At 39.6% G+C, this 22,434-nt stretch overlaps 1 long non-coding RNA gene across 1 annotated transcript; it reads right to left on the bottom strand.

Moving 5' to 3' along the window:
- Positions 1 to 2,283: 2,283 nt before the first annotated feature.
- On the bottom strand, positions 2,284 to 11,417 carry LOC132663828 (uncharacterized). The gene is made up of 4 exons (XR_009603292.3): positions 11,139 to 11,417; positions 9,040 to 9,161; positions 3,358 to 3,472; positions 2,284 to 2,403 (listed from the first exon to the last, which is right to left on the bottom strand). It is a non-coding gene; the product is annotated as an uncharacterized LOC132663828 (long non-coding RNA).
- Between the last annotated feature and the right edge of the window lie 11,017 nt (positions 11,418 to 22,434).

The raw sequence follows: 22,434 nt of genomic DNA on the forward strand, positions 1-22,434 counted from the left end.
TCTCACTGTGAAGTGACTCTCATGCAATTGTATTCTTGCTGGGAAATGATTTTATTGCATAAGAAAATGAATGAGCAGAGACCAGTGAGCTGTGTCTGCTGATGGACTCTAATTTGCCAACTGTGATGTCAAAGCAGATTTGAGATTTGTGACAACAGTTTGTGATTGCACTGCACTGCAATTCTGTGGCATCAATGAACCATGCCATGCACAATCTCATTCCACGTTTTGCACTTATATAAGTTTAGTTTACATAGTCCTATGTGGAAAACTTTCAGGGGCACAGGGAAGATTGGTTGGGATTATTGTGTTGGTACTACATGTTTCATTACAGTACTGATGGCATTGAAATCTATTTCTCCATTGTCCAAAAGGAATGGTTGTGTCCCATTCTATCAAAGAACTGATAGAAAGGGAATATTCACATTGTATTAGAGGCTATGTAATATCTGGCACAAATCATAGCTTTTGTTATTGCTAAACCTACCAATCTAGGTTTTCTGCTAGCATTGCTTTAAAAATAAGACCGATGTGTTTTCTGCTAACTTGTACGCTGCTTTTAAGTACTCTGTCTTTCATAGCTCAAAACAGTTTGGTGTGAACCAAGTGGATTTGGTTGCTTTCTGAAGAAAGAGGCACTTCTGCATAGGGTTCTCCTCACACTCATAAAATTTCAAAGACAGCCTGGTGGTTTTGGCATCCACATTCTTTTTTTTTCCCTCAAAATTTTATTTAAATTCTAGTTAATTAACATATAGTATAATACTGGTTTCAGGTGTAGAATTTTGTGATTCATCACTTACATACAATACCCAGTGCTCTTCGCAACAAGTGCCCTCCTAAATACTCATCGCCATTTAGCCCATCCCCCATTCTGTTATAGAGTATTTGTGAGCCAGGTCTCCTAGGAAAAAATCATGCTGATGGTAGGCAGAATTTTGATTCCCATGAACTTTGCCTCCTGATGGCATGCTGTGGTTATGTTACATGGCAAAAGGGACTTTGGAGATATAATTACAGTAAAGACTTTGACATAGGGAGGTTAGGGGTGCCTGGGTGGCTCTGTCGGTTGGGTGTCCAAATTCGGCTCAGGTCATGATCTCATGGTTCCTGAGTTTGAGCCCCATGTCGGGCTCTGTGCCAACAGCTCAGAGCCTGGAGCCTGCTTCGGATTCTGCATCTCCCTCTCTCTTTGCCCCCTCCCCCATTCTCTCTCTCAAAAATAAATAAACATTTAAAAAAAACAAAAAAAAATTATTAACACAGGGAGGTTATCCAATCTGGAGGTACCAAACAGAGCATAAGAAAGAGTATGGGCAGCTGTTAGGAGCAATAACCATCTCCCCACATGTCCCAAACTTATCCAGCAAAGTGGGAGCCTCAGTCCTACCACTGCAAGGAACTGAATTTGGTCAACAATCTAAATGAGCTTGGGAGCAGATTCTTCCCCAGCACCTTGAGCAAGGAATGCAGCCCTATCAAAACTTTGATTTTGGTATTGTGAGACCCTAAGGAGAGGACCCAGCCCAACCCAAATAGACTTTTGACCTTTAGAGACTGTGAGATAATACAGTAGTATTGTTTTAAGCCACTAAGTTTGTGATGATTTGTTAGAGCCTCAACAGGAAACACATAATGTTCATTCTTGAGATATCCTAAGATGTAGTTCAGGTATTTCCACTGGTCAGATTCTGTCTACTTCCCTGGGCTTCTATTCCTCACCATTTAAATTAAATTCTCCTAACTCCTGGCCCATCCGATGACTCCTATAGCATCCTATAACATATTATGACATCTTTTAGCATCCTGTAACTTTGATAATAAATTAAAGATCCCTATAACATCCTGTAATAACCTATACCTTCTATGATATACACAAAATGAGTCTACAAAGGTAGGGAACATGGCTGGGGAAGTTACTCATCTGATCCAAGTAACCTATTTCTCTGGAAGATGACTGAATTATATCAATATGTTTTAAAAATACACTATCTCCTTCCCACCTTCATACTTTCTGCTGACAGTCTCTTCCCTCCAAGCAATTGATTTTTAGTAGTCTGAAATTTAGATTTAGTAGACTGAGATTTATCGAATGAGACTGTAATGTTAGGCTACTTTAAGGTTGTCATTAACAAACTCCAGCACTACTTGCTCAATAGAGAATTGCCTCTCCTTGGTCCACATTAGCTCAGAGAGCAAATTAACTCATTTGTTTACTCAGAAATTTGCTCCTGGAGTTAGATGGGAAGGATATGAGTTTATCGCTGAGTTAACTATGGCTGTGAGAGCCCTTTCCATTAATTGCTGGCTATTGCAAGAAGCATGTGATGTCCATTATTTCTATTTCCTTTGCCAATTTGTGGAAACACCTGGAGGTTTAATGAGTGAATGTGCCTTTGCATCCTGAAATAAATAAGCAAGACAGCCAATTAAGGATATATGCATATAAATCAAAATTATTTTTCCACATTTGCTTGTGAAAAAAAAAAAGACTTAAATGGCATTTGTAAAATTTCCCCCCAAATTGTGTTGGGAGTGTTGGGAGTGTTGGGAGGTTCAGTAGAATTAGAAATGGCTACCCATTTCCTCAGCTTTGGAGTCACAGAGCTGTGTGTGAATCCCAATTCCATCACTTACTGGTGTGATACTTATTGAGTTACCTAGCCTCTTTAGGCTCTTTGCCATGGCAATAGTGACTTATCTCTTTAATCTGTAAAGTACGTGGCACAGTTCTACCAAATACCATTAATGGTGGTGATTTTACCAAGACAGTCCATGGTCAACACCTCTTCTTTGATAGTTCTCCACACATAGCACATTCTATGTAAAACATTAAGTGAATAAGAATCTCAGATCACTTCTCCCCCAAGTATGGTTAAAGGTTTTCTGTATGTCTCTAAAACAATCAGAATAATGAAATGGGCAAGAGAGAGGGAGCATAGGGAAGGAAAATGAGATGAGGGCTAGCTGTATATGGAAGCTATCCTATATAGGCTCTTGGAAAAAGTAATGTAGAAATGTCACTGACAGTTGTCCCCTAGAGCCAAATCATTTTGAGAAGTCTTTAAATATAATTTTAAAATGTTTTGGTTTTCAGGCACTATCAATGATGTGCTAATATCCTGTCTTTCAAGTCAAATCTCAGACTTGAATCTGAAGTTATTTCTTGAGCATCTGAGAATAGAAATTGAACTTCCATATGCTGTGTTTCTGATGGTAGCAGGGCATGTCAAGACAGGTCTGAACATAAGGAGAATCTGAGGATCTCAAAGAGAGAGCTATCTTCTTAAATAGAGTACTAATATTTTTCCTTTGCTAGAAACTTAAACTGCAGAAAAACACTCCGTTACAACCTACCTTCATTTTCTGCTTAGATAGATATCTGTCCTGCCAGAGGCAATTTGGAAACACGTTCTTTATCTCAGTAGAGGACATTATGCTGATCACTTTAGGTAAAAAGTTTCATTGTCTTCTAAACAATAGTTTGTCAGGAAAAAAAAAGCATATTTTCTTTTAAAAATAACTTAAAATACGAATAATCTTAGGTGAGTTTGTCTTAGCTGGCAGAGAAGACATGTTAAACTGTTTGCAACAAATAAAATACTTTTTTTTTAAATAGAAGGAATGGAAGCTCACCATCTCAAAAGTACTGAATTTAGACTCAAAAGTCATAAAAACCCAGAGTTCACCCTAAGTCCCCTCACTCCAAACACTCATGTCTAAGTTTTGCACCTTCCTCCTCTTTCCTTTCTGTTTGATCTTCTCTTCTGCCCACACTTGTGGTCTTACCTCCATTTCCTCTTGCCCTAGACCTTGCAAGCATTCTAAAATCCCTTTTTCCATTGTTGCCTCCACCCCCCCATTCATCTCTACAGTTCTGTTGATATGATCTATCTGAAACAAATTCCATCAGGTTGCTCCCTTACTTGAAAATGCACTGGCTTCCATTGCTTAGAGAATGAAGTTAGGACTTCTTTCTTTGCCACGCCAGGGATCTGGTCTTTGGCCATTTCTATTTTTTCAGCCCTACTATTGAGTGCCCTCCCCCCCCCCCCCCCCCCCACTCCATGCCAGAAGTAGCTTGCTATTTCCAGCATCTACCAGGCTGTTTAATTCTCTGTATCTTTGTTCAACCTGCTTTGATGATCCCCCACCCCCCATTTTCCTTATAAATATTCATCTTCTAGGCTGAGCTCAATGCCAACTCTCTGTTTCTCTCTGCCTAACCCACATAGAACTGATTTCTTCCCTCTTCAAGTCTCCTCTATATTTTGTGGAGACTTCTGGACATAGAGACTGTAATATTTTATTGCATTTGTTCACAAGGCCATTTCCCACTTCCAGACTTAATCTAAATGAGATTAAAACTATACCTTATCTAGCCAGTAGTAATGTGCATGTAGCATGCAGTGGACACCCTTCTGGAGAGAAGAAAGGAATGGAAAGACCTGGGATAGAGCCATGTGCATGCTAAGAATTCAGACAAGACACGTAATTTCTCTGAGCTTAGTTTTACTCACCTGTAAAATAACCATAGTATTGCCAGCTCTTTCCATTGTGTTTGGAAGAAAACCATTAGAAAAAGCCTCTAAGCACCAGCCCTAGATGCCACCTACTCTTTGCTTTCCTCTGGGACTTCATTTCAGGCCTCTATCCCTCTTGTTCCCAGTTTTCCAGAGGAATTTACCTTCTGATAGTTTACAGAATGTGCCAAACTGTTTTCTCACCCTTCCCAGCCCTCCCTTGCACATGCTGATTCCTCTGAATGGGAGGCACCCCCCTCCCCCACCAAACTTTGCAGGGCTGCCTGCTTCTCATCAAACATCATGTTCTCAGAGATGCCTTGACTAATCTCTCTGACGTAGGTCTCTCCATGTTATGCCTGGGTATTTTTTTATAGTATTCTTTTTTTTAAAAAAATAACTCCATAGTTTATACTTCTTTTAAGTATATGTTTAGGTTTTTTTTGTTTGTTTTGGTTTTTTTGCTTGAATTCCTCACTGTAATGTCAACTCCAGGAGAGTGGGCAAAGATGACATTGTTCCTGGTGACTGTTTCATTCCTAGGGCCTGACACATAGCAAGCACTTAATAAATATTTGTTGATGATATATGAACTAATCTCTAAGGTTGATTTTGAAGACCAGGTACAGTTGGTGAGTGAAGTTTATAAACCAAGAGCACTATACAAATAATGTGAAGCATAGTTACTATCATAACCGGAACAAGCACAGAGAAACAGGGAAAATATGTGCCAACTTCCATTTTCTCAGGAAATGAATATACAGCTGGACAACAAGTAATTACTCATTTCCAAGGGTGAAATCTCAGTCTGAGTGACCAGTCCAGCAAGAGAGAGAGGACTTTTTCATGCCTAGAGGAGGTATTATTTCTTAACATGTTTTCTGCCATAAGCTGACTAGAGTCCTGGGGCTAGAGAAAGTATGCTCATACTTTTGGTGAAGGAGGAAGGTGGTGTGGGCTCTGGGATTCAGGGTCCAGCCAGAGGAAATGTCTCCCCATGTATGGCTCTTTCATATAGATCTACTTGATCTGTTTTTAGTGTGAAAAGACTTCAGTCTGGGCAATTAGTTAAAATAGGGTATATCTCAATTAGGCAGGTAAAACACCAGCCAGTGCAGGATTGGTAAATAGATGACCAGAAGAGAAGAGATGGGCCATGGTTTTATCCATGGTTTTCCCAGAAACATACCTTTTCTTTATCTGATTTCCCCTCTCTATACCCATTGCCTGTCTGTAGAAAGGGGATAATAATATTTACTTGATAGGGCTATTGTGAGAGATGAATCAGATATGTAAAGAGTTTGGAATGTTCTAGCATGTAGTAAGCTCTTAAAAAGTGCTATTTTTATTGTCAACAGCCCATCATTTCTTATAAACATGAATCAGCACTCAATTTTTCCCACCATGGAGAGTAGGAATAACACGGTAGGTTCTCAGATGTCACCTAACTGCCAAACACATTAGCCCCAGAATATGACCAGGGACCAGGGACCCTAAAAAAGGGTGCTCCTATTTATCAGGTCAAAACCATCTTTCTCTGGTCTTTCTCCCTCATGGCTGTTGTATCAGAAGCAGGAAGATGATGCATTTTTGGATTATTTTCCCTAAGGCTCAGAGAGCTCTAATGATAATGAACTCACTATTTCATAGGACATAGAAGTATAGTTTAATAAATCATAATATTCTTCTGATTAGATTATTTTATCAGTTTAAAGTTATTTTTAATTTTTAATTTTACACTTCAGAAAAGTTGTAAAAATAGTACTGATATTTCTTATGTACTTTTCACCCAGCTTCCTCTACAGTTAGTCTTATTATCACAGTACGGTGGTCAAAATGGAGAATGTAACCTTCGCACAATAATATTAACCCAAGTACAAATTTTATTTTGATATTAACAGTTTCTCCACTAATGTCCTTTTTCTGTTCTAGGATTCTGTCTCAGGTCTCACTGCATTTGGTTGTCATGTCTGCTTAGTTTCCTCCACTCTACAACTGTTTTTCTCTTTCCCTGTCTTTCATGAACTTGATACTTCTGAAAAGTTCTGGTCAGCTGTTATTGTGAAGACTTAACCCTCAATTTGGTTTTATCTGGTGTTTTTCCCTTGACTAGATTGAGGGTATGCATTACCGAGAAGAATAACACAGTGATGAGCCCTTCTCAGAGCCAGATGTCTTATCACTGGTGGTGTGAACTTTGGTTACTTGGTTCAGGTGGCAGTTGCCAGGTGTCTCAACTGTTGTTATTTTCCCCTTTGTAATCAATAGATATCTTGGGCAGAGATACTTTATACTATGAAAATGACTTGTTTCTTCTCCAACTTTCATCCACCATTTTAGCATTCATCTGTGGATCTTGCCTGAAACAAGTTGTAGTGTTTTAAGAGTGATTTTCTATTCCCTCATTTCCCACGCCCTCACATTTATTAATTAGAATTCATTTGAAGAGAGAGCTATCTTTTTTCCATTTACTTATTTATTCAATTAGTTATATCAGTATAGATGCATGTATATTAGCTTGCTTTATGGGATATAATACGATGCTATCATTTTTTTTTGTTTTTGTTGCTCACGTTGTTCTACTTTTGGTCATCGTAAGCTCTTTCAGGTTGGCTCCTGTGGCCTTTCCACATCCTCTCATCCTTATTTTTTTTTAAGTTTATGTATGTATGTATGTATGTATGTATGTATGTATGTATGTGATCTCTACACCCAGTGTGGGGCTTGAACTCATGACCCTGAGATCAAGAATTGCATGCTCTACTGACTGAGCCAGCTAGGTGCTCCTCTCCCATCCTTTTTTTGAGCATTTCTTTACTTTTTAGAATTTTAAGATGCTCCAGACTCATCTTGTATTTTCCTAGCCTCAGGCTTGGAATTAACCACTTCTTCCAAGAAACCCTTTGGTCCTTTTTTTTTTTTTTTTTTTTGGAGAATGGCTTTTAGAAACTAAGATCTGAGCAGTAGGTGTGTTCATTGCTGCTAGGGTGTCATTGTTCTTCCTTCTTTCCTTATTTGTGACTTCTTTCCTGAGCATGAGAAACTTGGTCCTTGTTATCTACAATATATTTACTTACTTTATTTAACCGCTAGTAAAAGAGAAAGTGGTTACAGAATTGCTGTCCCAGTCTCCAGAGAAACAAATTTGCTGTGAACTCATAGTTCACACAATTTTTTAAAATTCATAATATAATTCTGTGTTAAATCATACTCCCTATGTGCATGGTGATCATTATGATTTTTGGCTTCTGTTGTTTCCAAGAGAAGAAAACCTTTGCAAGAAGTACTCTCATACACAAACTAGAAGGTGCTTAACCTACTTCATTCCATTTCCTAAAAACTTCAAAAAATATTATAATTTGTATCTAGTAGGTATTGTTTGCAAGTTAAGATCCAAAACCTTGCATTTAATGCATAGTTTATTTATATTTTCATGTTTCACTGTTTGGATAAGTATATAGTTCTAATTAAAAAGTAAGAGATGACACATAATTTCCTTATTTTTTTTTTTTAAGTCAGGAACAGTAATATTGTTCCTGGAATATGAAGATACAAGTCTGCTCTGGGGTCATGACAGCTGTACTTGAGATTCAGGTGCTCACATGAACAGACTAAGTAAGTAACAGTTCTTACAGAATGATATGTGAATGAAGGCAATCCCCATTTGTGGCATGTGCATGTATGAATGCATGCACACGTATGTACAGGCACACACAGGTGCATGTACACGTATATGTGGGTACACATATAGTCCAGGCTGAAGGCTCATTTTCCAAATCAGTTTTCTCATCTAGTGAATGGAAGAAATATGTTCTTGATATTTGCTTTCTATTTTAACCCTTTGGAATTCTCTTTTGCAGTTGTGTTCAAAAACAGCTTACATGTTACTCAAGATAATAAGTTACTTTACCTTATAGTCACATCTTATATGATGATACTATTGATATTATCCAGTTTGATCTTTTTATTTATCACTCTTGGCTCTGAATAACTTTTGGCTATTTCAAATATGCTTCTTAAGGGTAAAAAATGTTCAGCCCTTAAAGAATGAAATTTTGAGGATGTTAAGAATGTGTCCCAAGGATGATAGTAACCCCAAAGAGGACTCCCCCCAGCCTAGACTGCTTCTCTCCTCTAACACAAGATGTGAAGCAATTGTAGCATTGTTAAAATAACCAGTCATCTCAAAAAGGTGCAGAATACTTAATATCCTTGATAACATTTTTGTGAGTTGATTAAAAATCCTGTACTCTTGGGACACCTGGGTGGCTCAGTTGGTTGAACATCCGACTCTTGATTGCAGCCCAGGTCATGATCCCAGGGTCATGGGATCGAGCCCTGTATCAGGCTCCTCACTGAGCAAGGAATCTGCTCAAGATTCTACCCCCACCCCCACTCTCTCTAAAATAATAATAATAATAAAGATCCCATACTCTTGTTTCAGTTTCACGTTTAGAGAAATGGGAGTCCCAAAAGAATAAAAGCATATACCTCTAACAGCAAGCCAGTGACATACCATTCTGTATTACCAACGAGTCTGTCACTCCTTCGCTCCTTCCATCCCTGGTCCACAATCCCTCAAAGACTTGATGACAAGGCAATGATAGGAGGTTGTGATTCGGTGGGATGCATACTAGACTGGAATCAGAAGACATGGTTAGGAATCCAGGTGTCGATCAGATGAGGCAGTAGCTTTGAAATCATTTGAATGATATCAAGCACCCACAGGTTGATTGTGAATCTGAAATTGAGAAGCTAAAGCTTCAAAAGTCAAGGCTTACTATATTTTATATGAACTATTTAATAATGGGATAAAAAATATGCTAAAAGAGGTCAGGCTTTTAATAACCCAATATAGCGGATCTCTTAATTCTTAATAAAAAAGAATAAAAAGATGAAATAATGTAGCCTGTAATCATTCTGCCAAGTCATGAGGTGTAAGCAGGTAATTTTAGAATGTTCTATAACTGTACTTTAAACCACAGATTGCATTAAAAGTCAGGGTAGTAATTTTTCAGGTCTCCTACGGCAGGATTTATTTTCTTAATATAGAAATGTTCAATTCATCATGCAAGACTTTTTTTTTAAATTTTTTTAATGTTTATTTATTTTTGAGACAGAGAGAGACAGAGCATGAATGGGGGAGGGTCAGAGAGAGGGAGACACAGAATCCGAAGCAGGCTCCAGGCTCCGAGCTGTCAGCACAGAGCCCAACGTGGGGCTCGAACTCACAGACCGTGAGATCATGACCTGAGCAGAAGTCGGACGCTTAACCGACTGAGCCACCCAGGCGCCCCCATGCAAGACTTTTTATATAGGTTAGACCTCTTCTCCATGCCCTCAAATTTCTTTACTTCCATCTACCCATGCTTGTCCACAGCATATATACACTGTACTTATGTGTGCATGTTCACTTACACACACACACACACACACACTCCTCAGTACAGGCAAATTAAAGCTAAGTGGACATAATTGGCCACCTCTTGCCTTATAATTTAGATTTCAGAAAAAAAAAACCACCTCTCTCCTGTTTTTCTCCTTTTGAGCAAACTATGGAGAAATGTATTAGCATCCTTACATTTCTTGGCCTCATGCACTCCCTTTCTTCCCTTGCATGTGAACCTCATGGTCTTGCCAAGGTTTTCTAATATTGGCATGTCAAATGCAGATTACAAACCTCCACAGGCTGGGTTCACACTGGCCTCTTGGCTTTTTACAGAACCTTACATAGCCTTGTCGCTAGCTTGATGTTAAAGCAAATAATGCTAGCATCCTTAGTAAGGCCTTTGCACTGAACACCATGGAAATTCGACCACAATAAACATGCTGAGAATAAAATCAGGCCCTGCTGTAATTATTAGGTCAGAGGCAGGTAAGTGCAATTATTTCTTTACTGAACAAAGGCAGGTGGGGAGTAACTGGTTCTGCAATGAGAGGGCAAGGTGTGCGAGGGCTGGGGATGTTCAATCTGTAAGCCCACATGCGTTCAACACCCACATAGTGCTTCCTATATATTTTTCCTCTCTATGCTATTCTTTTTCTTTGTTTTTAAAAGCAGTTCTAAATTGCATAGCATTTTTTTTCCCCTTCTCACACTTCTTTCTGTGCTTACAGGCAAGGACAGTAAATTAAGCATATCTAAGGATTTAATGCTCAGAATCACCTTGGATAATTGGCTTAAGGGGTTGAAGCACGCTTTTCCCTGTGTCTCCTTGTCTTAATGCTACTTCTCCTCCGAGGGTACATCTGTCAATAATTGATGGAGCTTTCTTGGGTAAATGAGCTGTTGCTTGGGACATTATAAATCATATTTGGAATCAAGTTTGTTTTCAAGCTGCTTTTAAAGTCTCAGTGCTGTGCTAACTGAATAGAAAATGCTAAATGTTTGCGGGAGTAGTACAAGCCCTCGAGTGTTAAAGGCACGAGCTGGATTTAAGAGAACAAATGGAATTTATACCCTCTAAGGGAACCAGAACGCATCTATTTTATCAGAAAAATGTGGAGATTTGGCAAGGTACTTCTAGAAGGACACTGCCTGAGTACCTACTGTGTGCTGGGCACTGCGATCTGTGAGTCACTTTGGGTACCTGAGTTAATCCTCAAAAGACTCACCTGGCAGGTATTACAAGGACTCTTCTAGAGATGAAGCAACAGAGGCTCAGGAAGGTTGATTACCTCCTCAGTGCATGCAGGGAGCATGTGGTGGACTTGTAATTGGAATCAGTTGGACTGTGAAGTCCTTGCTGTCCTCTCCATGCTCTGTGACATCGTCTTCAGTCTTTGTTTGGTAGTATCCTGATGTTTTTCATGTGTTTGGTGTTGAAACAGGCCAATGGCCCCTGTCACCAAACCTCCTGCAAGTCTCCCAGCTGTTCCAACCAGTGCCTTTTATCTTCACTTTTATCTGTTTGGTATTACAGGGCTTCAGCATGAAATTTTGATAAAAAGGTCCTTCTGGTAGAAGAAATTTGAAAACTACAGCTGCATGAGAACAGTAAAAGTCTATCTCATACAGTGAAGACATTAGTATAGGTAAGAGCATGTCTGATAGGTAAGAAGTTGGGCAATGTTTTGCTCCCCTCTCTGCCTCAACATACACACCCAGAAAACATCCTAGAACATCCCTACTGTAAGCCTGGCTTCAGGATGAGAGCTAAGCTCAGACTCAAGAGTCCTGGGTTTTCATCTTGCTCAGTCTACTGTGTGCTGTGATTTTCCCGTCTGTTTCCACATCTATGGCTAGAGACAATACTCCTTGTTCCACCAACCTCAGAGCCTCGTTGTGATGATTGAAGGTGAAGGAAGACTGATAGCTAGAATGTAAGGTATTGTTACTATTGCACTTTTTGCTTTTTAGTTATCCATCTGAATCTTTAGTTAAGCTTTCAAAGGCAATATGCTAAAAGTTGAGGGTGTTTTAGCATGAGACAGATGGAGATGTAAAAGGGATACAATTTTTTAAAAGCTCATTCAGAACAATTATTTTAGAGACAATGGTTTATTAAGTTCATAATATCTGCCTTTGAGTTTCAGTTATTTGCAATTTTGGCTGCTGTTAATTTTCAGACTTTCTAGTGAAAAGATACGATAATGAATCACTTTGCTTTTTTTCTCTTTCCTGTCAGGGCAAGTAGACACTAGATTTGAAGGATGAGATGGCTGGTATGAGACCCAAATTACTATCTGACTCATGCTGATTGAGATAAGGAGGAGCTGTTTCCTGAAAGTCTCTGTCTTTCATTCTTTCTTCCTTCCCCTCCTCCTCCTTTTCTTCCCTACTTTCCAGCAAACCCTTATTAGATACCAACTGTCTGCATATGTGAATAGAGTATAGTCTCTGTTCCAAAGATACTGAGGCCAACATCTAAATAAATACACCCTTCACTGTGATCAGATACCAGGTCTTCCTTCCCCTTACAGGACACCATTGCAAACACTGCTGGGAGCCCTGAGGCCCAGATGCCCTGTGGGCTTGGGGAGGTCTGGCAAGGTCTCTTGGTGAGTGGTTAGCTATTAACAGCATGGATGATTTCATCTCCACATTTCTTTGGCTTCTTTGTTTCTAGCCTACTTGAAACCTGATTATTCTCTTGGCTTTGTAATACACAAGGATGCTCCTCTGCTGGAATCCCGGGAACTTTATATATTTTATGCTCTCTTTCTTGGTTATCTTAGCTACCCCTGGTTTTGACCTAAGATCTGAAATGTGTAGTACTTCCATGATTCTCCTTCTTCCCCTTTTCCCTTCCAAGACACTCCTTCTCTCCCTTGTCTCCTGCTTATATCTCTTTCTCCTTCTTTCCTTCTACCACCCCTTGCTTTGGGAGATTAGAGGTAAGAAAGTTAGATTAGTTATGGGAGACCTGAGGAGAATGTATGGAGACAATTGCGAAGAAAACAGAATTGAGAACCAGTAGTTTAATATTTTAATCTTTTTTTCCACTCTTCACTGAATCCTCTTCAGATTTTCTGGAACTTTCTCGAATTTGATTTTCAGTTATTTTGGCTCAGCAAAGGAGCAAATAGTTTCTAAGTAGTGCCTGTGGGGGCAAGCTTTTCTTTTTACAGACAAGACTCCAATTGATAGTGCTGGGCTATGCAATTAATGTCACTTGGCACAACTGAACCTATTTCTTAAGGATTCTGTGTTTTGAAGGCATTCAGTGTCTGCCATTTTAGGACAGTGGCTCCAACAGGCACTTCTCCCTGTAGCAGAGGCCAGATTTGGAGTGCACGAAGATGGAAAGATTTGTTTGCTATGCATTAAAATGAGAATTAAATTACAGAGAAGGAGCCTCTTCTCTGTCCAGCCACATACCTAACTATGCTCACTTTTCCCTGCAGAACTATTTTTCTTTCTTGAATGCAGCTAGTGAGGCCCATGCTGTCATAGCAGGTCTGGCTCAGGAGGAACATGTCCGAGGGTCTCAGATGGGTCTGCTGCAGTCTGTCAACTGCCACAATCAGAAGCTCACAATCTTTGGGGCAAGACTGCCCTGGTTCAATCCTGGTTCTGTCATTGATTGTGAGCTTGGACAAGTGACTAATCTCTCTAAACTGTTTTTTTTGTTTTCTTTTTTAATCTGTAAAATGGGACAAATAAAAATGATTTTTGTCTCCTGGATTGTGTGAGGATTAACTGAGATAATGATAGCTTTATCTAATCCATGATAATGATAATACCTGGCAATTATTATAGTACTTAAATTCCAACAGAAATCAGTGATGAGAGTTCGGACCCTGAATGAAGATAAACTTTTTCTAATTCACCTAAGGTTAAGTATTTGTCCAGGTGAATTTGTGTAACTCCTTTAGTGTTTGCTTATCTTAGAATATTGCTAGATGCTCACACAAGCTGACATTGAGTCAGACACTTAAATGACTGTTTTAACTTCAGTATCTCATTTAATCTTCCTCGAAATTCTGCAAGGTAGGTGAAAGTATCCCCATAGCAAAGATGAGACTAGTGAGTCTTGGAAATGTTAGATAATTTGTCTGAGGGCTTCATACCTGGGTCTGTCTGTGCTAAAGCCCGTGCTCACCTACCACACCATGGCTTTTGCTCCAGTGGTTTTTCTCACCAGGTAGCTTGTTTTTCTGAAATTGTCCACCATTTCCACACTAGACTTTGAAATGTCCCCTTTTCTTCCCCATGGAGCACATACTCAAAATTCTGTGTTTTACTCACTCCTGTGTCTTCTGAATATTCAGGGATCATATCCTCCTGGCTCTTCTTTGCCCATGGAACGTGACTTTTGCAGATCTAGACCTATCCTTTCTCTAAGGTTGGACTCAGAACCTATCTTCTCTAAGAAACATCCATCCTGTGGTTAAGATGCATACTCAACCTAGTGCCACATTGATCTCCCCTTTTGTGAATACTTCTCTGTGTGTTTTAAACAGTATAATATTGTATAGCATTTAGTAATTCTTACTTGAAATGGTAATCATCATCATCACTATATTTATTGAACACTAGTTGGTGCTAAACTCTTTACAAGCATTATCTCACTTAATCTCGCGAGAACCTTATTAGTTAGGTTCATCTATTTTTTCCTCACTTTGTGGATGAGGAAGTTGAGATTTTGAGAAGTTAAGTGACAGGCTTAAGGCACAGGCTTAAAGTGCTGATGGAACCAGTAGTCAAATATTCCCACCCTGGAGCCCAATCTCTTATTTACTATGTTTGCCATCCACTATATTATTATTTTTTTTAGTGTATTTATTTAGTTTGAGAGAGAGAGTGAGCATGAGCAGGGGAGGGGCAGAGGGAGAGGGAAAGACAGAATACCAGGTGGGTACTTCACTCTCAGCATGGAGCCTGATGTGGAGCTTGATCCCACAAACCATGAGATCATGACCTGAGCCGAAACCAAGAGTCAGACACTTAACCAACTGAGCCACCCAGGTGCCCCTGCCATACACTTTAGTTCTGTGTTCTCAAATGCAATGTGAGCTATAGCCCCTAGAGTTAATCCTGTAGTGCCAAGGCACTTAACAAAGGGAGTTTTACTGATTGATTCGTTCAGTGGAAATTTTTAATGCGTATACTGTGCTTGTCATCAAGGATGGTACAAAAGGCCAATTCTAATCCTCACCTGACTGTCTTCACAGGACATATCAAACCACTCAGTCCATAGAAAGTACTTCAACATCCCTCTGATCTATAGAATGAGGGATGGGGAGCTACTGACCTATAATCAAAAGCAGGTCACAGATCAATGTGTGGGTGTCCAATACCTTGAATTGATGATATTCGGTTCCACTACTCCATTTCTGGCAGTCAGTTGGATCCATTGATCACATTTACCTTAATTACTTTTGAGAGGAAGCCTTTAAGTTTCTTCCATGTCTGAAGAGAAATGCATGCAACTATTTTCTTGAAAAGATGAAGTGTGCAAGAAAAAGAAGATTGTTAACAATGACAATAAGGAGATCAAGGAAATTGCAGTGTAACCTGATTTTCTGCAAGTAAAATTCACACCATCATAGCAATGGCTGCATTGTTTACCATATGTCAGGCACTGCTCTCAACACCTTGTATTTAGCTTATTTAATCCTGGTAGCAACCCTATGAGGTAGAAATAGTATCTTCACATTATCACAGATTTATAAATAGTCTTAGATTAAAGAGTGTGTCCAGGTTCACAAAGGGCCATGAGTTATCACTTGGTCAGTCTGACACCAGCGGCCAAATTCTAACCACTTTATTGTACTTTCTACCAAAGTACCAGGCTGGAGAAGATGGGGGAGGGGTAACTTTTTCTTACAGTTCTTGCTGAGGAAGGGGACAAGAAAGGTAACAGAAAGAGAAAGAAGCCACTTAACATTTGTTGAACTCCAAGCACTGTAGAGGCACTTTACATAAGGAAAACTCTGTAAGATCAGAATTCTCTCTTCATTGTGGAGATAAGAAAACTGAGCTTCAGAGGTTAAATGACTTTCTCAATGTCATTGTCTTTTTTTTTTTTTAAGTAGGCTCCACCCCCAGTGTGGAGCCCATCATGGGGCTTGAACTCACAACCCCAAGATCAAGACCTGAGCTAAGATCAAGAGTTGGTTGTTTAACCAACTGAGCTGCCCAGGTATCCCTCTCAATGTCATTCTCTTGGCAAGTATAGAGTTCAATTTTGAATCAGCCTGAGCTCTTTCTGTCACCCTGAAGGTAAATTTAAATAGAAGACCCTTCTTGTTCTACAACATATCTGTGATCCATGGAAACATCTAAATTCTAAACTATTTTCCTTTTGACAAACAGCTTGTGTTTTGGAACTCTATTTTTGTAGTCCTAATTAAGAAATCATATTTGCTACAAAGCAGATTTAGTGAAAATTTGAGTGACATGGTAGAATAAAAGGTCGCTTACTAGATCAGGGTTGAAAGATGGAGCTTTTCAGGGTTTTGTGTCCTGTTCTTAACTCTTTCATCAACTAATTATACAGAGAAGTGAAAAAAACATTTTATCTTCCTCGGGTTTAGTTTCTCCAGTAGAAAAGCTGGGTAAGATGGTTTCAATGTCCTTTACGACCATAGAATTCCGTGATTGTTTGAAGACCAAACTGCAGAGAGTTCAAGCTTTGGAAATGCCCATGAGGGGATCACTTCTATTTCTCAGTCCCTCCACACCTTTGAATACTTGATGAAGGCCCTTGTATCTCTTGGATTATTACCACAGTCTCTTAGTTGGTTTTTAGGTTTGCTGTCTTGCTCCAGCACCCAAAACAAATATCCTATTTGAAACATTCTCATTTTATATAAGACGAAATAACCCATTGAAAAAATGTTGAACTATCATGAAGCTCTTTGCCTACTCAATCAATGAGGATTGAGATACAGGACAAGATACAGGGAGATACAGGATAAATACTGGAATCTGTACTAGCTCTCACCTCAAACATTTTACTAATTATATGTCCACATCTAAAGCACAGATTTGACCAGGTCACTTCCCTGTTTAAAATCCTTTAATGGCTCCATCGGTACGATTGTATCTAAGTTCTTCTCTCCCTCTCCTCTTTGTCTTGTCCTTCTTGCCCAGCACTCCTTGGATACACTGTGCTGTTTCTCACCTCTTTGCCTGTGTACTTTGTGTGGCATGCCTGGCCACCCAGCCAGTTCTTCTTCATCCATTATGTCTCATCTCTAATGCCATTTCCCTTAGACTAGGTGGGTGCCATGCCTTGATCTATAGGTAATACAGTTGTCTCTGTTTATGTTGAAAATATCTGTTATCTGTTTCTCTTAACAAACTGGGAGCCTTTTAAAGGAACTAGGTCTGTATTTTACTTATCTTTGAGTTCCTGGTGCCATCATGGTCTCTGGCATACAGTAGGTGCTCAATAAATGTTTACTAAATAAATGAATATGTTGACCCCTCAGTGATAAAGAAATACCAGTTTGTAATTGCTAAGATATTCTTTATATGCAACTGAAATTTCCTTCTCCAGTGGCCCAAATTTTGACCCCTGGAGTTATTTAGAACAATTCCCTTTCTTTCACCACAATACAACCTTTTAAGTATTTTAATTTGGTTAAATCTTATGTTCTCTAGACTGAATATCCTTAGTTCTTCCATGTGTCTTCTTATGTCGAGATTGTACACTCCCTCACCATCCTTCCTGGCCTTCCTTGCTTGTGTTTCAGTTGTGCCTCTTAAACTGATACGCCCAGATCAGAACTCAAGGTTCTAGTAATTATTTCAAATAGCAAGCAGCCCCAGGAGGATAATCCTCTCTTCTGCCCTGTTTACTAAACTTAAAAGTTACCTATAAGTTATATAAGGTAGCAAATGACTTTAGTAATATAATACGTATAATAAAATATGCATATAACAAAGTATATTAGTGTATTTAAAATATAATAAAAATATATAACAAAAAATCCAAAAGCACTTTGTGCTTTATTTTAGGAATCTCTTCCAATAACACTGCAGGGGAGAGGAGGGCAGGGTACCACTGTTATTCTGTTCCTTTTACAGATGAGGAAACTCAGAGTGGAGAGAGGGTTATGTTATTTTTTGGAAGGCATAATAAGAAAGTGAGTGTGGAGACATGACTGGACCCTGGACTGACTTGTTTAGAGCAAGTCCCATGTTCTAAACCATCAGCTATACACCAATGCCCCATATGCCCTCTGTGAACTTTCTAAGTGTAGAATATACTTGTGTCTAAGGTGAAGATGATACTAATTTTTATCATGCTCTCAAAGGAGTCCTTGTCTCCAAAGAGGTTCTTAAATCTCTGCATTAAAGGCAGACTGACCTTGAGCTTGTAGCCATTTTAAACACCAAGTTTGTTTTCCTGTATACCGTTCTTAAATATCTTCCCTCAGCTAGTGTACCTGGTTTCCCGGATTTACCTTTAGCACGGTAGAACACTTATCCCTGCAGAATTTCGTCTTGGTAGTTCCGTCTGTTTCAAGGTCATTTCTCTCCATTATTGTACCTCTGTTAACATACTTGCTATGTCCTTACATAATCTGATGAGCATTCTTTCTTGATCATTATCTAAGTCATTGCTGGTAATGAAGGCTGGCCCAGGAGAGGGTAACAGCTATGAAAATGGATTTCAAAGCCTGTGTCTCTCTGTATATATTTATCTCTTGACGTTGTTTCTCCGGAGTGAGAATATTGATGTTTAGATAAGCTGTTGCTCTCAACCACTAACAGCCTTGCTGTGTCCCTGATTCAGGATTTCTGAGAGGCTTAGTTTCACAGTAGAGGTGAGGCTTAGTTTCACAGTATGGCATTTCCTCTCCACCTTCTTTAGTACTCTTGTATTCTATGGGCTTTCCAATTAACTGGGACTTGTTTTCTTCTTATACCACTTTTGAAGCACATCCCATATTCCACCTAACCAACCCCCTACCCCCCACCTCGTAGTTTCTGAGAAGTCAAGCCCCTGTCAGGTAACAGGTAGCAGGAGTAAGGTCAACCCCAATTTCTTTTCCCCAAGTTTTCAAGTCATTTTAAAGAAAAACAGAACTCTGATATTAAGGGTGGGACAGCTGCAAGTCTTCCTGTTTATTTTCCAACAAATTTGTCATATGGGCTACATCTAGAGACAGTAAAGAATTCTTTCAAGAATACATATTTTCAATTTCTGAGGAAAAATTATCCATGGCTTTAGATTTTCCTGCAAACTTTAGACTGACTCATCTTCTCTGTGATTGGTAATAATCTACATTTTGGGCTAGTTTTAATCTTTTAGGTCACCTACCTACATTTGGTCATTTGGTTTTTCTCCTTGGTAACAAGCGTTATTTGATTCCATATTCATGATTTATACCTTTGATTCTACCTCATTTTTCAAAGCGATCTTTTCCCATTAAAGGCTCTACCTGCTGATTGATTCTGGTTCCCCCACTAAATCCCTGCCCCCGACCTTCTCTAATAGCATTTTCAGTCATTTTTTCCCAGTTTCCTATGAATCATGTTATGTTTTGTCATTACTTAGGAAATATGTAAGCTTTGGCTCATGATTCCCTTTAACTTTTAATAGCCTTCAGTGTCAACCCCAACTTCACAAGCAAGGATGTGCTGAAGTGACTCCATAGCAACCACCAATTTGTGTATCCTTTTCTAAGTTGGATGACACTTGGCACTTTGGCCTTTATGCTGGAGATTTATAAGGAAGGTGTTTTAAATGTTACTGTTTCAAACCTTATTTTTCAAAAGTTTTCAATGTAGAGTGGAAAAAGAGAACCAGGCTTGGGTTTGCGTTTCAGCCAGATCACTTACTAATGTTTGTTACCTTGGGCACCTCCCTGTACTTCTGCAATCCTTAATATGCTCCCATTTCAAATGGGGAAGCAATGCCCACCTGTCACTGTGCAGGGACTGCTGCTTGGAATGATTGGATGAGCTTTTAAAACCCTGAAAATTACACAGCAGTCTGTAAAATAGAAGGTACTATGCACACAGATAAAGCAGAGCTAAGAATGACATACTCTGGCTATTCTCAGTTCTTCTTAATTCTTCCTTTAATTTCTGTACCTGAAGGTTTTTGAATTCCTATTTCTGCTCAGTTTCATACCCCATTTCCATTACTCTGCCTCCCTGCCTGAGTACCTGGCAGTTGGCCCCTACTTTAAGTTGCAGTCTGCACCTGGGTAGTGCCCAGGCCAGTCAGTGACTTCAGGCCTGCCCAGGCATTCTCAGCGAACAGAGCCTTGGTGTGGTAAATAGCATGGCATGGCTTGGATTCTTCACCTCTCCTTGCCTCCATTCTTTGCCCTGACTCCAGGTTTATTCTTGTGACTTGCTTTGGCCCATGGGTTACCAGCAGATGTGATGGTAGCAAAACTGTGTTTGGGACTGGCTTGCTCTCTCACTCTTGTGCCTTTGTTAATGTCCTGTGAACATTCCACGTTAGACTGCTGTTCCAAGGAAGAGGAAAGGGGCATGTGGACTAGAGTGGGACATTCCATCTTCCCATTTGAGGCCAGTCCATTTCAGCCTCTGGCCAGCTGACCCCAGATATATACGCAACTCCTGCCTAGATTAGTAGAGCCACCCAGTGGACACCCAGCTGGCCCTCAAGACTGTGAACACAGTTATTGTGGTGTGGCTCTGAAGTTTTGTGGTTGTTTGTTAGACATTTTATTTCTAGCAAAGGGAAACAGATACAATAGATATCATAACCATCTGACTTTAAACCTGGCTTAAAGAACAGTAGTCTCAGAGCTTCTGATCCTGAAAAGTAACATGATAGGAAAAAAAAAGTTTCATAATCAAGAGAGGACTAGGGAAGTGATGACTAAAGTGTTATTAAATATATTTAAATGAACAGATTCTTCAGCAAGAAAAGTCTCCTTTGGTGGGTAACCCATCTCTTGAGTCACCTTCAGTGGTTAAGGAGAAATGACCATGGCATTGTGATTTGCTGAGGCAGAGCCTCATACAAGTGTTAAGCTATTCAGAAGGCATTACTTTTAAAAGTTCTGTACAGAGCTTCTTAGTCTGAAACTGAATGTATTTTTACTTCCATTTTCCTTCCTTTCATTTTAATCAAGTGCCAGCAAAATGCTTGTGCAACTTCTGACCTCTTCACACATTATCATACTACTTAAGGACACATTTTTCCAGATCTGTTCTCTTAACTTATTGATAAGTTAAGGTTATTTGATTTCTCTGTCCAGCCTCCATAGACCCCCTCGTGTTGTCTACTAAAGGGGAAAGCAATACATGGTTGATGGTGGGAAGGCAATATATGAAGTATTAATTGCTACTCACCTACCTATGCTGACTTTTTTTTAAGTTTATTTATTTATTTTGAGGGAGAGAGAGAGAGAGACAGAGAAAGAGAGAGAGCAAGAGGGGAAGGAGCAGAGAGAGGGAGAGACAGAATCCCAAGCAGGCTCCACACTGAGCCCAGTGGGGCTGGAACCCATTAACTGTGAAATCATGACTTGAACCAAGATCAAAGTCGGACATTTAACTGACTGTGCCACCCAGGCTCAGGGGCACTCAGGCGCCCCTCTACTGACTTTTAATCCCATGACTTTGCTCCCTTTCATTTGATGTGTGGCTGACATCCCACTTGGAGGGTGCAGTCAGGGAATCCATAGGACAGCAGAGGTTGTCAAGAGGACTGAGAAACAGGTGTCAGATTCCTGACTTTTAAAGTTAAAAGTCTTAGATCATCTTTCCATATTTTTCCTTGATCTCTCCTTTTTGTAACCCCTCCCTTACTAGATAAAGATGCTTACACCTGGAGAGAGGGAAGAAAGTTAAAATATAATAAAGAGAGATAGACACTGGTTTTAGAACTAAGTCTCTATTTTGGGTCAAGTCCCGAGTAATGAATCAAATAATAGACTAGGATCCTATAAGGCCCCCAGATAAGTGTTAGGATAGAGGGAACCAGTGCTGTAGAAGACATTGCTATAGTTCACCGGTATTGTGCCCTGCTCTTCTTTGGGCGTATGGAGCATTGTACTATCTCTGTCCCTTGAAGATAAGCATGACCCTGTGACTTGCTTTGGCCAACAAATTGTTAATGGAAGTGATATAGATCATTTTATCATTGAAGCACCTAATTGCTGGTGCAGGACTTTCCAGCCTGCTTTTTTTAGTGATAATCTGGAACCCTGAGCCATCACATGAAAGACAGATGTCATGAAGAGTATTCTGGACTTTTGATGGATTTTATATGAGTTAGGAATGAAATTTTGTTGATCTTTTGGGTGTAATTTATTACTACAGCATGACTTACCATATCAAATAGGATAAGTCTTCTTTTTCCCATCTGGATGGCTGGAAGGAAGAGATATTACAAAGATTATCATGCAGTTCAGCATGGGAAGGCTTGATGACGATCCTAACTGTACCATTGTCCCAGGGGAGATGTGAGGGAGCAACTGAACCTTTCTTATGTCCCAAGCAAGGATACATGTCTTAGCAAGAGAG

The sequence above is a fragment of the Panthera onca genome, chromosome D4 (assembly GCF_046562875.1).
Source record: "Panthera onca isolate mPanOnc1 chromosome D4, mPanOnc1 haplotype 2, whole genome shotgun sequence".
NCBI classification, from domain to species: domain Eukaryota; kingdom Metazoa; phylum Chordata; class Mammalia; order Carnivora; family Felidae; genus Panthera; species Panthera onca.